Source organism: Rhinolophus sinicus, chromosome 2, assembly GCF_057876585.1.
Source record: "Rhinolophus sinicus isolate RSI-liver-muscle chromosome 2, RSI-T2T, whole genome shotgun sequence".
Taxonomy (NCBI): Eukaryota; Metazoa; Chordata; class Mammalia; order Chiroptera; family Rhinolophidae; genus Rhinolophus; species Rhinolophus sinicus.
This window is the reverse complement of record NC_142502.1, coordinates 36,144,845-36,159,047: the sequence shown is the minus strand read 5'-3', so window position 1 is coordinate 36,159,047 and position 14,203 is coordinate 36,144,845. Positions and strand designations below refer to the sequence as shown.

Here is a 14,203-nt window from a genome sequence, read left to right as displayed (position 1 = left end):
CAGGGAGTATGATGAATACAAAACTGGAGCAATTCCAAAGAGCTCTACAAAAGCAGCAGTACTAGAGTTGGAACTTTAAGGACGGCCCCACAGGGCTATCCTGCTGAGAGCAAAGGGTGATGTGTGTTCTAAGCAGAAGCAGAATGTTGTTGTTTTTCTTTTGTTTGTTTTTGTTTTTTGTTTTTTTGTTTTGTTTTAATGTGGCCTGTTAGTGCAATTCTTTTGACATTAGTTGCTACCCCTATGTGGCCAAGGGATCCAAACCAGCACATTTTATCACATCTTATACAAGGTCTCATGCACGGGAGACACTCAGTAGGTTTTGGTTTTTGAATATCTAAATGAATGGATGAATGAACACACAGATTCTTCTTAATGTAGGACAATAACTTTCAAATAAAAAAATTATACTTCATTGAGGATTGTTTTATTTACCTCATTATACATCTGCAATTCAGAGGAAAATTTAAGCTAGTGAACTCTAATTAACATTAATCTCACCAAATTTTAAGAAAATATAGCTTTGTTCTTTATTCCTAGCACTCTGCTCTTATTTCTACACTTAATTTCTATACTTTCATTGGTTTGTTTAGATGCATGAGTTCAAATATATCCCTCTGGTTTCTTTAGTCTAAAATAAAAAAATAAAAAATAAATAAAAAAATGAAAAACTGTCTTGAACTTAGGCTATAATGCTGCTTATATATGAAATGATATTTGGGTTGTTTTCAATTTTCTTTTTAGAAGCAAAACAAGCTCATCCTACTACACACATTCCACATTCTCCAATTAAAAACCTGCAATACAATGGTAGAAAATAGGCATATATTTCCTACTGCAAAGTGTCCAGTAATATCTGGAGTCATTAGCTGGAGATTGCATTAACATTTATGCCACAAGTGACTGTTGGGTTATTTTAATTAAATGGCAGTTTCAGCCAAATAAGGTTGGTCACTTTTTTGAGACCCTTTTTCTTTTCTTTCTTTTTTAGATTCAGCATGTCTTGGAAATCCAAATATTAGAGTCTGATTCTTTTGTTTTTTTCCCCACCTTTGGAAGCCAAAACAAAATGCTTTAGAACATCACAATCTCAAAAGGAAGCTGCAAGACTTAGGAGTGTGTTCACAGCTGCCTTTCTAGGATCCCAGTCTGAATCTAGTGTTGAACACAAGAAGTACCCTTTTTGCTTTTGCAGTTCTTCAAGGAGAATAATAACAATACAGCATATATACTGTATTTTATTATATATGATCTTCCTTGATTCCCAAAGCAACCTGGAGAGATAAGCAGGATAAATATTTTCATCCCCATTTGATAAACAAAGCTCTGTCATTTCCTCCAAGAAAGGAGGTAGCTCCTCAGAGTCAATAGTTGATAAATGGATGAGCTGAAGCTAGAATTAAGTTCAGTGCTTCTGCCTCTATATTACAACACCCTCAGGACTTGCTCTTACTGGGTTGCTTGTAAGCTATGAGGAAACGTGAGAAGCAAAAGAAAGAGAAGAGTAATGAAATTATTTGAAAACTAACTTTGAAGATGGCTAGCATAGTGCTATTAGCATTTGGAGAAAAATACTTTATTTGAGAATTATACTGAAATATTTTCACCACAAATAATTCTTGGAATATATATATATATATATATATATATATATATATATATATATATATATATATATATATATATATATAATGTAAATTTAACGTTCAGTTACTGTCCCAACATGACTGGTCTGTGGAACATGGACTGCAAGGAGCATTCCTCTACCCTGGGAGACTAGTGAGAGATGTCTTAATCTGTGTAAGAATTGATGGAGTGGAGGAAGGTGCAGGTGAGGAGGGTCGAAATAAATGGTCCCTGGGGGAATGGAATTGGAATGAAGAGTGAGTTGAGGAACATTATGAGCCTGGAAAAGATAAAATGTGGTGACTTAGTAGAAAGGAAGAGGGAGAGAAGAAAACAGCAGACAGCATTGGACTCTATTCTTCTCTGAATAACCCTAGTAAATTTAAACACTGCATATAAGTATAGGAATATGGACATTACTGGCGCCACACTTTGTAGAAAAAGGAGCAGATGATCTCCATAACATGAAAGAAACACGGCTATCTCCTCTTGGCCAACTAAGCATTTACTATGTGTCTGCTCAGACATGTAAACTGCCCGAGTGAAAGGGGGCCTGGTTTACCCTGTGATCAGTTGTAGCTACCTCTGTCAGTATATATGGAAATGAAAATAACTAAGTTGTTTTCTGTATTATTAGTTTTAAAATAGGGGCTTTGTATATATAATACCTAATAAGATATGAACAGGGCAACAATGCAAGTGGGTTGGATGCCTATTCATAGCAAATTTTCAAGTTACCTCTTGATACTGAGGCATTACATGTGGGCTGGATTTTATTGGGTTCATTTTCTCTTCCAGAATTCTAATCACCATACTGTATAATTGAGGAAAACAATGTAATGTTCTTGTTCTTTGGCACTGGAGTTCAAAGATGAACTGCTGCAGGGGTTTATTGCTTTTAAAATCACACATTTGAGAAAGGCTGTCACTCAGTTAGTGAACCTGTGTTCAATGGAAATTTGAAAAGCTGAAGAAAAATATGTATCTTGCTATATTGTTGATTTTACTATTTAGTAAGAATGGCTCTTACTGTTCATGTTACATGTTCTTAGAACAAAACACAGGAAAGATTGCTTGGAATACAAGCGTTGGGTTTGAATGGTGAACAAAATAATAAAAAGAAACACACTTCTCATTTACAAGGGAGTATTGAGCTGCTTACTCAAGAAAATTCATCCTGCTCCTGCTATAAATCAGAGAAATATAAAAGAAAAGGAAATCAGGGTGAGGAATGAAAAAATAACAATGAACTTTGTTTTAAAATTGTGTGGCATTTTGTCATTAAATTAGACGTTATTGCCTGAGGAACCATTTGTTCTTTTCTGAAAGAGACAAGGAATGAGAGTTTTATCTTAATAAATCTTTTGTCTCTCTTTGTTTCCTTCAGGGGTCATGGTACACTGAATAGGCACTCGATCAAGAGAAATCTGGGGGAAGCTGGAAGTCATCAAGTTACTGTAGCCACACAGGGAGCAGAAAAGACAGAGGTAGGTACACTTTTGATCCACTGATCCTACTATTGAGGCTGTCCCTGAAAATATCTTTTTTTTGCTATAAAGCCAGAGGACAGCAAAGAAAAGGTAGGGTGTGTGTGTCTTTTCTTAGAAATCAGATCGGTACGGTTTAACCGAAACTTGATAGAATCTATTGTTAATGTCAAATTAATAGCAAATAATGCATGCTGAGAACTTGAGATATACATTTCCATCCTGTGTCTGCCAGGGACCAGTGATTAGTACAGAGACAAAGCTTGGTTTGATATTTACATGCTTAACTGTGCTTATTTAAATTGTTCTCAGCAGACTTGACCATCCCACCACAATAATGTTTCAATTTATAGCCTTTGAAACAGAAGAGAAATTCATAATATTACCTATCAGGTCTTAAAAACTTACTACTCTTCTAATATTATTCTTCTCAGAGACCATAGTAATAGATTTATAATCAGAACACACAAGTCAATATTCTTGATGACATTGATTGGTGGACATAAATCTTAAATATTTCTTGAGAAACAGATTTCTGTGTGCTGATTATATATACCTATATATGCATATGTATCACATATATTTCATATATATAAATGGCATATATATGACAATGGTATATATGTGTGTGTGTGTGTGTGTGTGTGTGTGTGTGTGTGTATGGCATCCATTTGTGTAGGTGAATAAGAATATGTAGAGATCTCTGTTTATACTCATCTGTATATATACTATATATATTGCATATAAACTGTATACACTATATATGTGTATATTCATATTCATCTTTTCAACTGATGGTTGTTGGCATTAATTCAATGCCAGCAGGAATCCCCAATTTGGGGTACAGTGAAGAGGGAAACTTTTTTCAGTGCAAACAGCTCAATTGTGGTATAGCATGGCTGTGAGAACAGCATGGCTGTAGAACAGCTCAATAGTGTTACATCTGAATTATAAAACTGCATGGCTGCAAGGCTGCCCTGGAACAAGGAGTCCCTGGGGTGAGGCCCTTCTCCTGCTAGACAGCTTTGCTCTGCTCTAGTCTACTTCATCTACTCCAGTCTAGTCCACTTCCCTCTGCTCTGGCAAGACATTTTTAATGTTTCATCTTTGGTGTTTCAGCTCCAGCCGGGGAAACACAGACTTCTGTCTTTGGTGGAAAGAGAAAGTGTGCTAGAGCTGACTTATATAGACAGGAGTCCCTACCCCTGGTCCCTGATTGGTCCATCCTCATGCACATGAGGACTCCAAGAGCTTACAATTTATTGGTCCAAATGGCACTGCCCTGATTGGTCATAATGGAGCCGCTCTGATTGGTCAATGAAGATGTTGATGGGGATGTACCTGTATAGCTCCAGTTAGGTGGGGAACACCTCAGTCCTATTAGTTGAAATACCATTCCAGGAACTCCTTTATAAGGGCTGGCTCAGAAGGCAGGCACAGAGCTCAGGTAGGCAGTTCATTATGGAAGGTAGGCAACTTAGTACAGGCTTCTCCCTAAAGCGCCATTTGCCCCTGTTTAGAAAGGGCTGCTAGGCTCTGCTTTGAAATTTGAACCCAGGTAGTCAGCAGGAGCCTTTCTTCATAAGTATCTTCTCTCTCAGCATCCACAGCCTATACAGATTGTGTGTCTTTTAAAAATGAGACTACATTTATGGTACAATCTTAATATTTAACAAAAAGTTCTATTATGTTGGTTATATTTGAGGCCACTCCAATCCCTTCCTGCTGCCACCTGGAATGCGAGACTTGCTCTCCTCTTGCAGTTTGGATGGCAGATCAGAGAACAGGGAGTAAGCCTCAGCCTGTGTAAAGGTACTTTCTCCTCCCACTCTCTGATTCCCATGAGAACAAAGCTCCAAGGGAACAAGAAAGAGTGGCAGACATTATATTGGTTTAGGCTTATTGTCGGGTTTTCTAAAAACCAGTACAACTTTCTCATTAACTCTCTGTGATTTCATTTAGACAGTGGCAATGGGTTCATTTTCATGTGTTAGCAGAACATTTTTACTTTCATGTCAACTTTTAAATTTGTCAGTAGAGAATAACTGTCTTAATTGAAATCTACCTTTTATTATGAAGTAATTTCATACAGAACTGTTTTTCAAAAACATTTCTTTTTCTACATAAACAACTAAAATCTCCATGCTAAGAAAAAGTAGCAAGTACAATTGTAAACATTAATTTTGTATTTAAGGAAAATTAAAACTAACCCATTAAATAATTCATTGAGTCTTTATTGCAGGTGGAGTGCATAGTGATTTATAAACATGATTTCATGTAGTCCTCATAATAACTCTTTGTGAGGAATGTAAAGAAGGTATGGTTGTTCCCTGTGATCAAAGTGCAACTTGCCAAGTGCACACATTTAGCTAGTGGGTGGTGAGGTTAGGATTTGAGCCTAATTTTATCTGATGGTTAAGCCTCTGTCCTTGACCAGCTTGGATAGGAACATTTGGCAGGACCTATAATATTCTGTTTAGATGAGCGAAGTATCTTGTTTTCACCAGATACTTATAATTAGTGGTTGAAAATATGCATTTTTTTAAGGAACGTATTATGCCATACTCTATAAGCGCTATAAAAGGGATGAAACATTTTTTCTAATTCATTTAATAAAAAGCATAATACTAAAAAAAGCCGAAAACAAGAAAACACTAATAAAAGTAGGAAAAAAAAGAAAATCACAAAAATTCATTGAAATACTAGATATAGGAATGTAGAAATCAACAAAATACAATAATATAACAAATGGTGTCTATTCTAGCAATGTGCAAGTTGTTCAATATTGGAAAATTTATTAAAATAATTTCATAGTCATAGACTAAAGATTAAAACCCCTATTTTTTACTTCCTAATGAATTCCAAATGACATTTGATAAAATGCAACCATATTCCTTTTAAGAAAAAATACATCCATACAACAGAGTAATTTAGGAATGGAGGTGTTATTAAATTCTGAAAAATCAATTTTAAGAAAACAGAAAAATGTTAGAGGCTTACTATAGTATATGCCCAACGTCATCCCTTGTAGTTCAATGCAATAAAATTAAAAGACAAACATCTTAAAATTTTTTATTATATATATGCTAAAAACTGTTCTACTTTGCAAATATTAACTGGTTTAATCTTCACAACAATCCTAGGAGATAGAGACTATTATTCTCACTTCACAAATTAGGAAGCTGAGGCCCAGGGAAGCTAAATAACTTAGCCAAGGTCACACAACTAGTAAGTGTCAGAGCTGAACTTTAAAACTCAAGTGGCTTAACTCATGAGTCTTTAAACTTAAATAGTACGGTATGCTGTCTCTCAAAATTTAACAATTATTAGAAAAGAGATGACATCTTTTTTCTTTAACAATGTATTTTTTATTTTTACTAAAAATCCCCCAAAAAATCAATTGAAGAACTATTAGAATAAGAAACTTCAGTTAAGTGGCCATACAAAAAATAAATATGTATGAATTAATTGACTTTTCTATAACAGCTACAAATTGGAAAACATGATGAAAAAATCCCATTTATCATAGCAATGAAATATATCTCTGAATAAACTACATAAGAAATGTACGACTTAAAGAAAACAAAACAAATAAGATTAGCAGTAATCAAGATTTATATTGTATTCCTGAATGAGAATAATAAATATTGTAATGATGTTAGCTTCCCCAAATTAATTTATAAAATTAATGCAATTTCATTAAAACCATAAAGAGATTTTTAGGGAGAGGTTAGCAAAATAATTATTAAAATACATCTGTAAGAATGTATTTTTGGGAATAGCAAAATTTTGAAAAAGAATAATGAAGAAGGAACTTCTAATTGCAAGTATTAAAAAATATTATGAAGTTACAATTACTAAGACAATATGGCAATTTTTACTAAAATAAAAACTTAGAGTCGGTAAATCAGCTTGAAAATTCTCAAAACAGATTTAAGTATATGAAGGTAATGTATAACAAATGCAGTATTTTATGTCGGTGAAGAAACTACTACTATATGAACACAATTCCAAGGAAATTGGAAATTGGAATTAATACAAGGAAAAATTGTAAAGTTGGAATCTTTTATTCATATAATACACAAATGTCAGATTACTTAAAGAAAACAAATAATGAGATATAACTGAAGGAAAATAGATCGGTGGATAGTTTTATAATCTTGTAAAATATGACATCAAAGTCAGAAATCATAATTTAAGATTGATAGACTTGAATACAGACATAGTAAAATTTCTATAACTATAAACAGAAAAGAGATTCAAGCAGTATGCCTAACAATGTGTTTGATAATCCTTTTCTTGATGTTTGGAGGGATAGAATTAATAAATAGTAAACTCTGACTAACATTCCAAATATACTACTGTTTGAAGGCTTAATAAAGCAGAGCCCATCCTGGGCTAGAACTTTGTGGAATTGTACCCACTGCAGGCAGAGCATCACAGACATTTTTGAGGGCTGAATATATTGTATGTCCTAGTTAAAAATAAAGATGGAGTTCTAGAGAAGACCAAATAATGTCTTGGAAATCAGGATTGTTTCACCTAAAAAGGTCAACTAATTTGAGTTATAACATCCAAGAGAACAGGGATTTCAACTAGACAGTTTCATAATTCTTACACGTGCCAGGACATCTCATTTCAGTAGAAGTTATTTACAACATTATTGAATAATGTCTGAATTTTTATAATACATTAAAACATGTTATCACTAATAAAAAATGAAATAATTCCAGTTTCCTATCTTGAATTATGCAGTAGATAATTGCAGAGGAGTGACACACTGATAAAATTTGGAGAGAAGTATTTCCTTTTTATTGTATATTACAGCAAAGATTGTTTTCTTCATCTTTTTCCAGAGTAGTTTTGCTCCTTTAATGCTGGGGCCCCAGAAACAAATAGAACAGGGAAATGTATTATGGTCAATGAACAGTGAAATAAAGGAAAACAGTTTGAATTTATTTAAAACATTCCAGGTGCTATCAGCCTGCCAGTTAATTTACATCAGCACTAACAAAACAGTACATTTTTGTCTTGTTCCCTAGTGGGAAAATTGCTTCAAGCCCCAAATAGCTCATGAGAAAGAGTAACCAAGAGGCCCATGAACTTCCTAGTCTTTCTGTTACATCCAGTCTTTCTCCATGTCCTTGGGCAATGTGTTGATTCCTGGCCACTGCTGTTCCTCCTGAGGTCACTCCCTCCGCTCCACGCTTTTCTGCTAGCAATCCCTCAGCTCACATGCCCCGCCACCTGTCTCGTCTGTGGTGCACTTTTCTTCCAGGCTCAACTTGCACAATGTTCTGCATTCAGCCATGTTTTCCACTCCTTCCTAACCTGACTATTGTCCTTGGGTCAGGTTTTTTCCTCCAACTCTCTTTATCCATCAATATACAGAGATTCTTCCTTCTAAGAGGTTCTTCTCTCTCTAACACAGGGGCTAGGACTGTTAATAGGTGGCTTTTGCTCAGGAAGCTTAGAGGTCTTAGCCATTATCAGTGTCCATCTTATAAGGACTTTTAGGTACTCGTGAAGTTATATCTTTGGCAGATCTATCCTGCTGGCTCATGAGACATGCTTGGAAATGTCCAAATCTCAACAAACAAACAAACAAACAAACAAAAACAGCTTAGACCTAGCTCTAATACCCATGCTGAATAAACATTGGTTTAAGAATGTATCTTATTTTGTTCATAGTTATACACTTAGTACATATATTATTGATCATCCTTAGAAAAAAAGGCCTGGAAGTAACCAAAACAAATGTATAAAATGTTTTCTTCTTCTTATAAGTAATAAAAGCAAAAGAGAAGCTTACCTATTTTATGTTAAGTAAGAGTAACAAAATCAAGCAAGCACAACTCTAGAGATAAAGAAATGAATCTTGTTAATTTTCATGCTAACCAGACTGTCACTTTTTAAAGACTGTTAAAAAACTGTTCATAATTGGTGAGTTATGGAGGGGGAAATGGGCAACAAAACAAGTGAAACAACCAAGAAACAAAAGAGCAGAACAAACAGACACCTTATTAAAGGAGACAAAAAGGGATATATACAATGAATGGAGGTGGTCATTGACAGTTTAGCACTAATTGTTAGTGATCAAAATTGTTATCATTTAATGTTCACAGTGTTTGCAAAACTAATACTTTCATTCCTTCATTCATTCAGTATTTATTGAGCCCTTACCCCATTTATCTTGTGCCCTTTTGTGAGCTCTCACAGAGGTATAGACTTTACAATTTCCCATGGTTTGTGAACTGCCAGAATGGAAATGCTGATCTAGTGAAAAATTGACTGGAGGACTATGAGGAGACCCATAGAGCATCTTCTTAGGAGTGACTGACATTTAGTACTTTGGGGAAGTCCTGGGATGACATGCTAACTTTCTTCAATTATGTAAGAAATATCATCTGTTCTACATGACGGAGAAGGCAAAACTTGGTTTGAGTGGATGGGAATCAGAGGAAGATACTTTTTTATTTAATCAAAGGAATGGCTGCCTGAAATTATAACAAGTTACCTCTGGTAACTGAGATGATTGCAGAAGCTTTGTATCACTAGGAAGGAATGTAGCACAAACAATTCATATACCGTGTTCCCCCGAAAATAAGACCTAGCTGGACAATCAGCTCTAATGCGTCTTTTGGAGCAAACGTTAATATAAGACCAGGTCTTATTTTACTATAATATAAGACTGGGTCTTTAATAATAATACAATATAATATAATATAATATAATACCAGATCTTATATTAATTTTTGCTCCAAAAGATGCATTAGAGCTGATTGTCCATCTAGGTCTTCTTTTCAAGGAAACAGGGTATGGGATGCTGAGGGGCTGGGGATGGAGGGTTGGTAATTAACTCATCTATGAAGACAAAAGTTTCAGGATGCGTTATTGAGATCATTGATGTGAGAAGGGCTCCCCTGAAGACAGACAACACAATGAGGGACTCTATGGCTGCTTTGGAGTCAGGCCCAGCAGCTTTGCACTTAACTTATAGACCTTGGCCAAATTTCATTTAAATTAAATGAACTAATTTAAACTGTTTAGAACTCAATAAATGGTACTGTTATGGTGACCTAGAGTCTCATTTTGGGAAACACTTGTTCTGACTTAAAAAACTCAGAAAGTAAAAATGATATCCACTAATGTAGATAGTGTCTCACTATCCTGGAATGTAGAAACATCTTTCTAAAATGTATGGTGAGAAATAGTAAATGCACATTAGAAAACACATTGGGCTAATTGTCCCATTTTGTTAGCATTTGCTTATTATTTCTTCTTAGTTGCTGGAAAGATTTGTTTTTTAGCTCAGTCTGTAGCTCTTTGAATTATGCTGGGGGATGTATATTCTCAACCTCCATTTGTTATATCAAAAAGGATCTTGGACAATGTGTTATGACCTGTTCAAAGAAAGCCTGCTTATGTACTTGGATGAAATTTGAAAGTCGCTGGGGCTTTGTTTGTAACCAATTATCTGTGTTGCTATCAGTTCCTTTGTTTCAGTCATGTTGTTAGCATTGACCATTGAATAATTTGAATTAGCCATTAAAAAGGCCAAAGGGACTTCAGGTGGTTGTGCTACAGCCAGGTTATGCCAACAGGAGCCCAGAAAGCAATATACAGTGATTGCCTGTAACATCAATTCAAAACACTGTGGTTGACTGTGAGTTATGCTTATCAGCTGCAATACATGAGCCATTTCAATCTTTTGTGCCACTTTTCCAGGCCTATCCTTGGTTAGCTCCATCTACTTTTTGATTCAGTAGTTCATGTTCTGTTTTTGTATTAGTGTATTTATATATTGAGACATTTAACAAGGCAGAGATGAAAAAAGAATAAAATCAACTCCCATTTCTCAGAATTGACACTTATTTTGTTTTATAATATTTGCTGAAAGTCTTTCTTTTTAAAGAAATAAATGGTACAATTAGTTAAGTCTCATTTTAGAAGCATTTATAAATTAGTCTATATCGTTCCAATCCATTTTATACTTTTATTCATGTATTTATATAACTATTTCAATATTTAGTCCTGGTTTGTATTTTTAAAATTTACAAAAGTAATATCTCTCTGCTTTTTACAGCATGATGTTTTTGAGATCTGTGTAGTTATATATAGTTCTAGTTCTGTTCTCCCTGTTGAAATTTGTTTTCCTTGACTAGACATTTGCTGTTCACATCTGGTGACCTTCCTTACACCTAAATGGGGCCCATGGATGACAGGATGTTATTGCTGGAAGAGTTAGAGGAAAACATCATTCTAGTTTACACTTTTATACATTGTCAACACTGGGACTTTTTGAAAATGACAAAAGCTAAGCCAGAAGGGATATCAAGGAAAATGTAAATAAACTAGGACTTTCCCAGGGAAATCGCAATGGAGGATCACCCTGTGTTTGAAGAAAGCAAGGCTGAGGGAGTGAAATGGCTTTCTGGGTTACACAGCTGATTTAACGGCACTCCTTGAAATACCCAGCCCAAATCTCAAAAGCAAACAATTGCATGGGGTAAGATATTGAAGACATATATAGCTTTCCAGTCCATTTTTCTTTTCTTCATGCTGCTTCTTATGTTTAAAGATGTAGAGAAGTAAGATAATGGATTCTGAGGGCCACCTCACCAGGGAAATGCTTGATATCCTGCCTTCAGAATGGTTAGTTACTGAATGGCTTTAATCCATCATTTTTTCCTTATGCTTGCTCTCTTCTTTCCCAGATAAACTTAATTACTGCCTCTTTCCACTAGATAAAGTACTCCATCCTATTTGTCCCAGTAGGTAGTGGGAAGTGGCTAGGTAAGTCAGGTTTCACTGGGGATCAGAAGTCATGTCTTTTCCAGTTACTTGTCAGCTTAGTGTTGCCTTAGTTCAATTAACAGCTGGCTAGTTAATGAATGTGACATATCTGTTTCTGCAAGGTTTGGGTGTCTCCCAAGATTGTATGGGAGACAGAGAACTGACTCATTAATTATCCAAGGGTTTTCAGTTCCAACTCAGGTCTGTAATTTCCTTCAACCTGGTCCAATCTCAGGTGTCCTTCATAGTAGGGTGGTATTGTAATTATGTCATTTATAGTTCATGGAGTTAGGACAAATAATTCATCATTTCGTTTTTATTTTAAACTTCTAATACAACTCCTAGGACTAAAAGGCTTGCAAATAATTTTTAAATTTTACTTATTTCAAATTTGTTTTTGCTTTTCCAAGATAAACAAAACAAGTATTCTCGACTACCTGCTGGAAATATAATTTAATTGCTAAAATGCTCTATATAAGATAAATGATGCATTGAAAGTAAAGATTTAGTATGTGTTATATATCAAGTTTTACCAAATTAAGTTCTTAATAAAATTATGTAATTTGATTGTTTTACAAATAAGTTCAACCTGTAAAATCCTAATTTATAGATGCTTGAGAACATATAACATTTTGGATTAATGCCAACTTCTTATCCTACCTTGTAGGTTAGAAATTGCAACTATAGTCATAAAACAACAACAACAATTGTTAGGAAAGTATAAGTGCTTATGGTTGTTTTTAAATACAACCTCTCAAGGATGTAACTTTTGAAAAGATGAAATCATTGTCCAAAACGTGCACATAAGCTGATTTTTGTTATTGTCTCAGATGATATATTTTAAAATTGCTGGAAGACGTCATGAATATTTCAGCTGCTGATTATTATTAAAGTCTTCAGTGCCTAACAGTTCAGTATGTGTGGGCATGGCTGCTGAAGGGTGGCTAAAAGGATGATGGCCCTCAAAGTGATATCCACATTGCCTATCTGTGAAGGAAGCTCCTCTTTGGTTTTGTTTAGTTTGTGGTTATTTGTGATTCATATATCATGTGGAACATGACTCAACTTTGAGCTGACTACTAGCGGGCCACCCCAAAATGAGCCACTTCATTTAAAATTATTGTGTGTTAATTTGTGGAATCTATTTTGAGTATTTAAATGCATATCATAGCTTAATCACATCACATCAAGTTGTAATTTCAATGTTATATATAATATTTATTTGGCTGTTTTGCTTATGGCAATTTACCAGCCCATCATATGGGATTTCATAGTCTTTCTGACACTAGGTGAACATTTTAACATCATAAAAGATTTGGTGGAAAGAGCACTGAATATTGAAAATCTAATCTCTATTCTATACCTTTCTTTGCCATTGTCTAGCTACATGAGTCTTATTAAGTCTGTTATTCAGAGGTACAGCACAGAGCAGTGGATCAAATCATTGGTTGCCAAATTTGAGTCCCATGTGTGTCATTAATTAGCTGTTTGCCCTTAGGCAAATTACTTAACCTCTCTGTCTCAGGTTCTCATCTGTAAATAGAATCTGTCTTAAAAAATTACTAAGAAGATTAAATCAGTTGATATTTGTAAAGCACTTAGAATAGTGCCGATATGACTGTTTCATAAAAATTTAATGTGATTGGACTTCACTGGATTTGATGTCTATAAGAGTCCAGTTTGAAGATTGTATCATTTTAAGTTTCTGTTTCTTGCCTTTTATAAAACACACCTTTAACTTATTAAACTTATGCTGGTGAAAACAGTTTCTATGCAGTGTTAGGGCTATATGATCAACCATTGATTTTTTTTGGTCATTTGTTTTAAATTAAGGCACATATGTATAACTAAAGATTTGCTTTAAAATCTAGGCAAAATGTCTATATACAGTATCTCATAGTTGTATATAGACTGTGACAGCACCTATTAATTGGTCTTGGAACTTGTTTTCACATTGTGTAGACATTTTGTTATTTTGTTCATCTTCTAAAGGGTTAATGTAATTTATTATTTTTCAATTTCTGTCTTTATAAATGTGCCATTAGATGGCAAGCTGCTTGGAAAACAATTTGATGATAGCTTGTGGTGTCAGTGAAAATATTCCACTGTTTATCAGGTTTCTTTAGTGCAGGTTGGTACATGACTTCTATCTTTTTAGACTTATCACACACCCATAACTCTTTGTTAAACAATTCACAGTTTCTTTTAATTAAGCTTGAAACCTGTTAAATTTAAATATTTTATATGGCATAGAGTAGTCTAATGTCAGAATAAGAGCTTGGTGGTAGAGGGAT

The 14,203-nt window shown here is 34.5% G+C and overlaps 1 protein-coding gene across 6 annotated transcripts in view; it reads left to right on the top strand.

The window, feature by feature from the left end:
- PKIB (cAMP-dependent protein kinase inhibitor beta) overlaps positions 1-14,203 on the top strand; it is a 98,344-nt gene that overhangs the window by 20,168 nt on the left and 63,973 nt on the right. For 5 of the 6 annotated variants that reach the window (XM_019740967.3, XM_019740966.3, XM_019740965.3 and 2 more), the window contains exon 2: positions 3,014-3,113. The exons of the other annotated variant lie outside the window; for it this stretch is intronic. The gene's annotated coding sequence lies outside the window, so the exon portion shown is untranslated. The remainder of the gene's footprint in view (positions 1-3,013; positions 3,114-14,203) is intronic. 6 annotated transcript variants of the gene reach the window in all.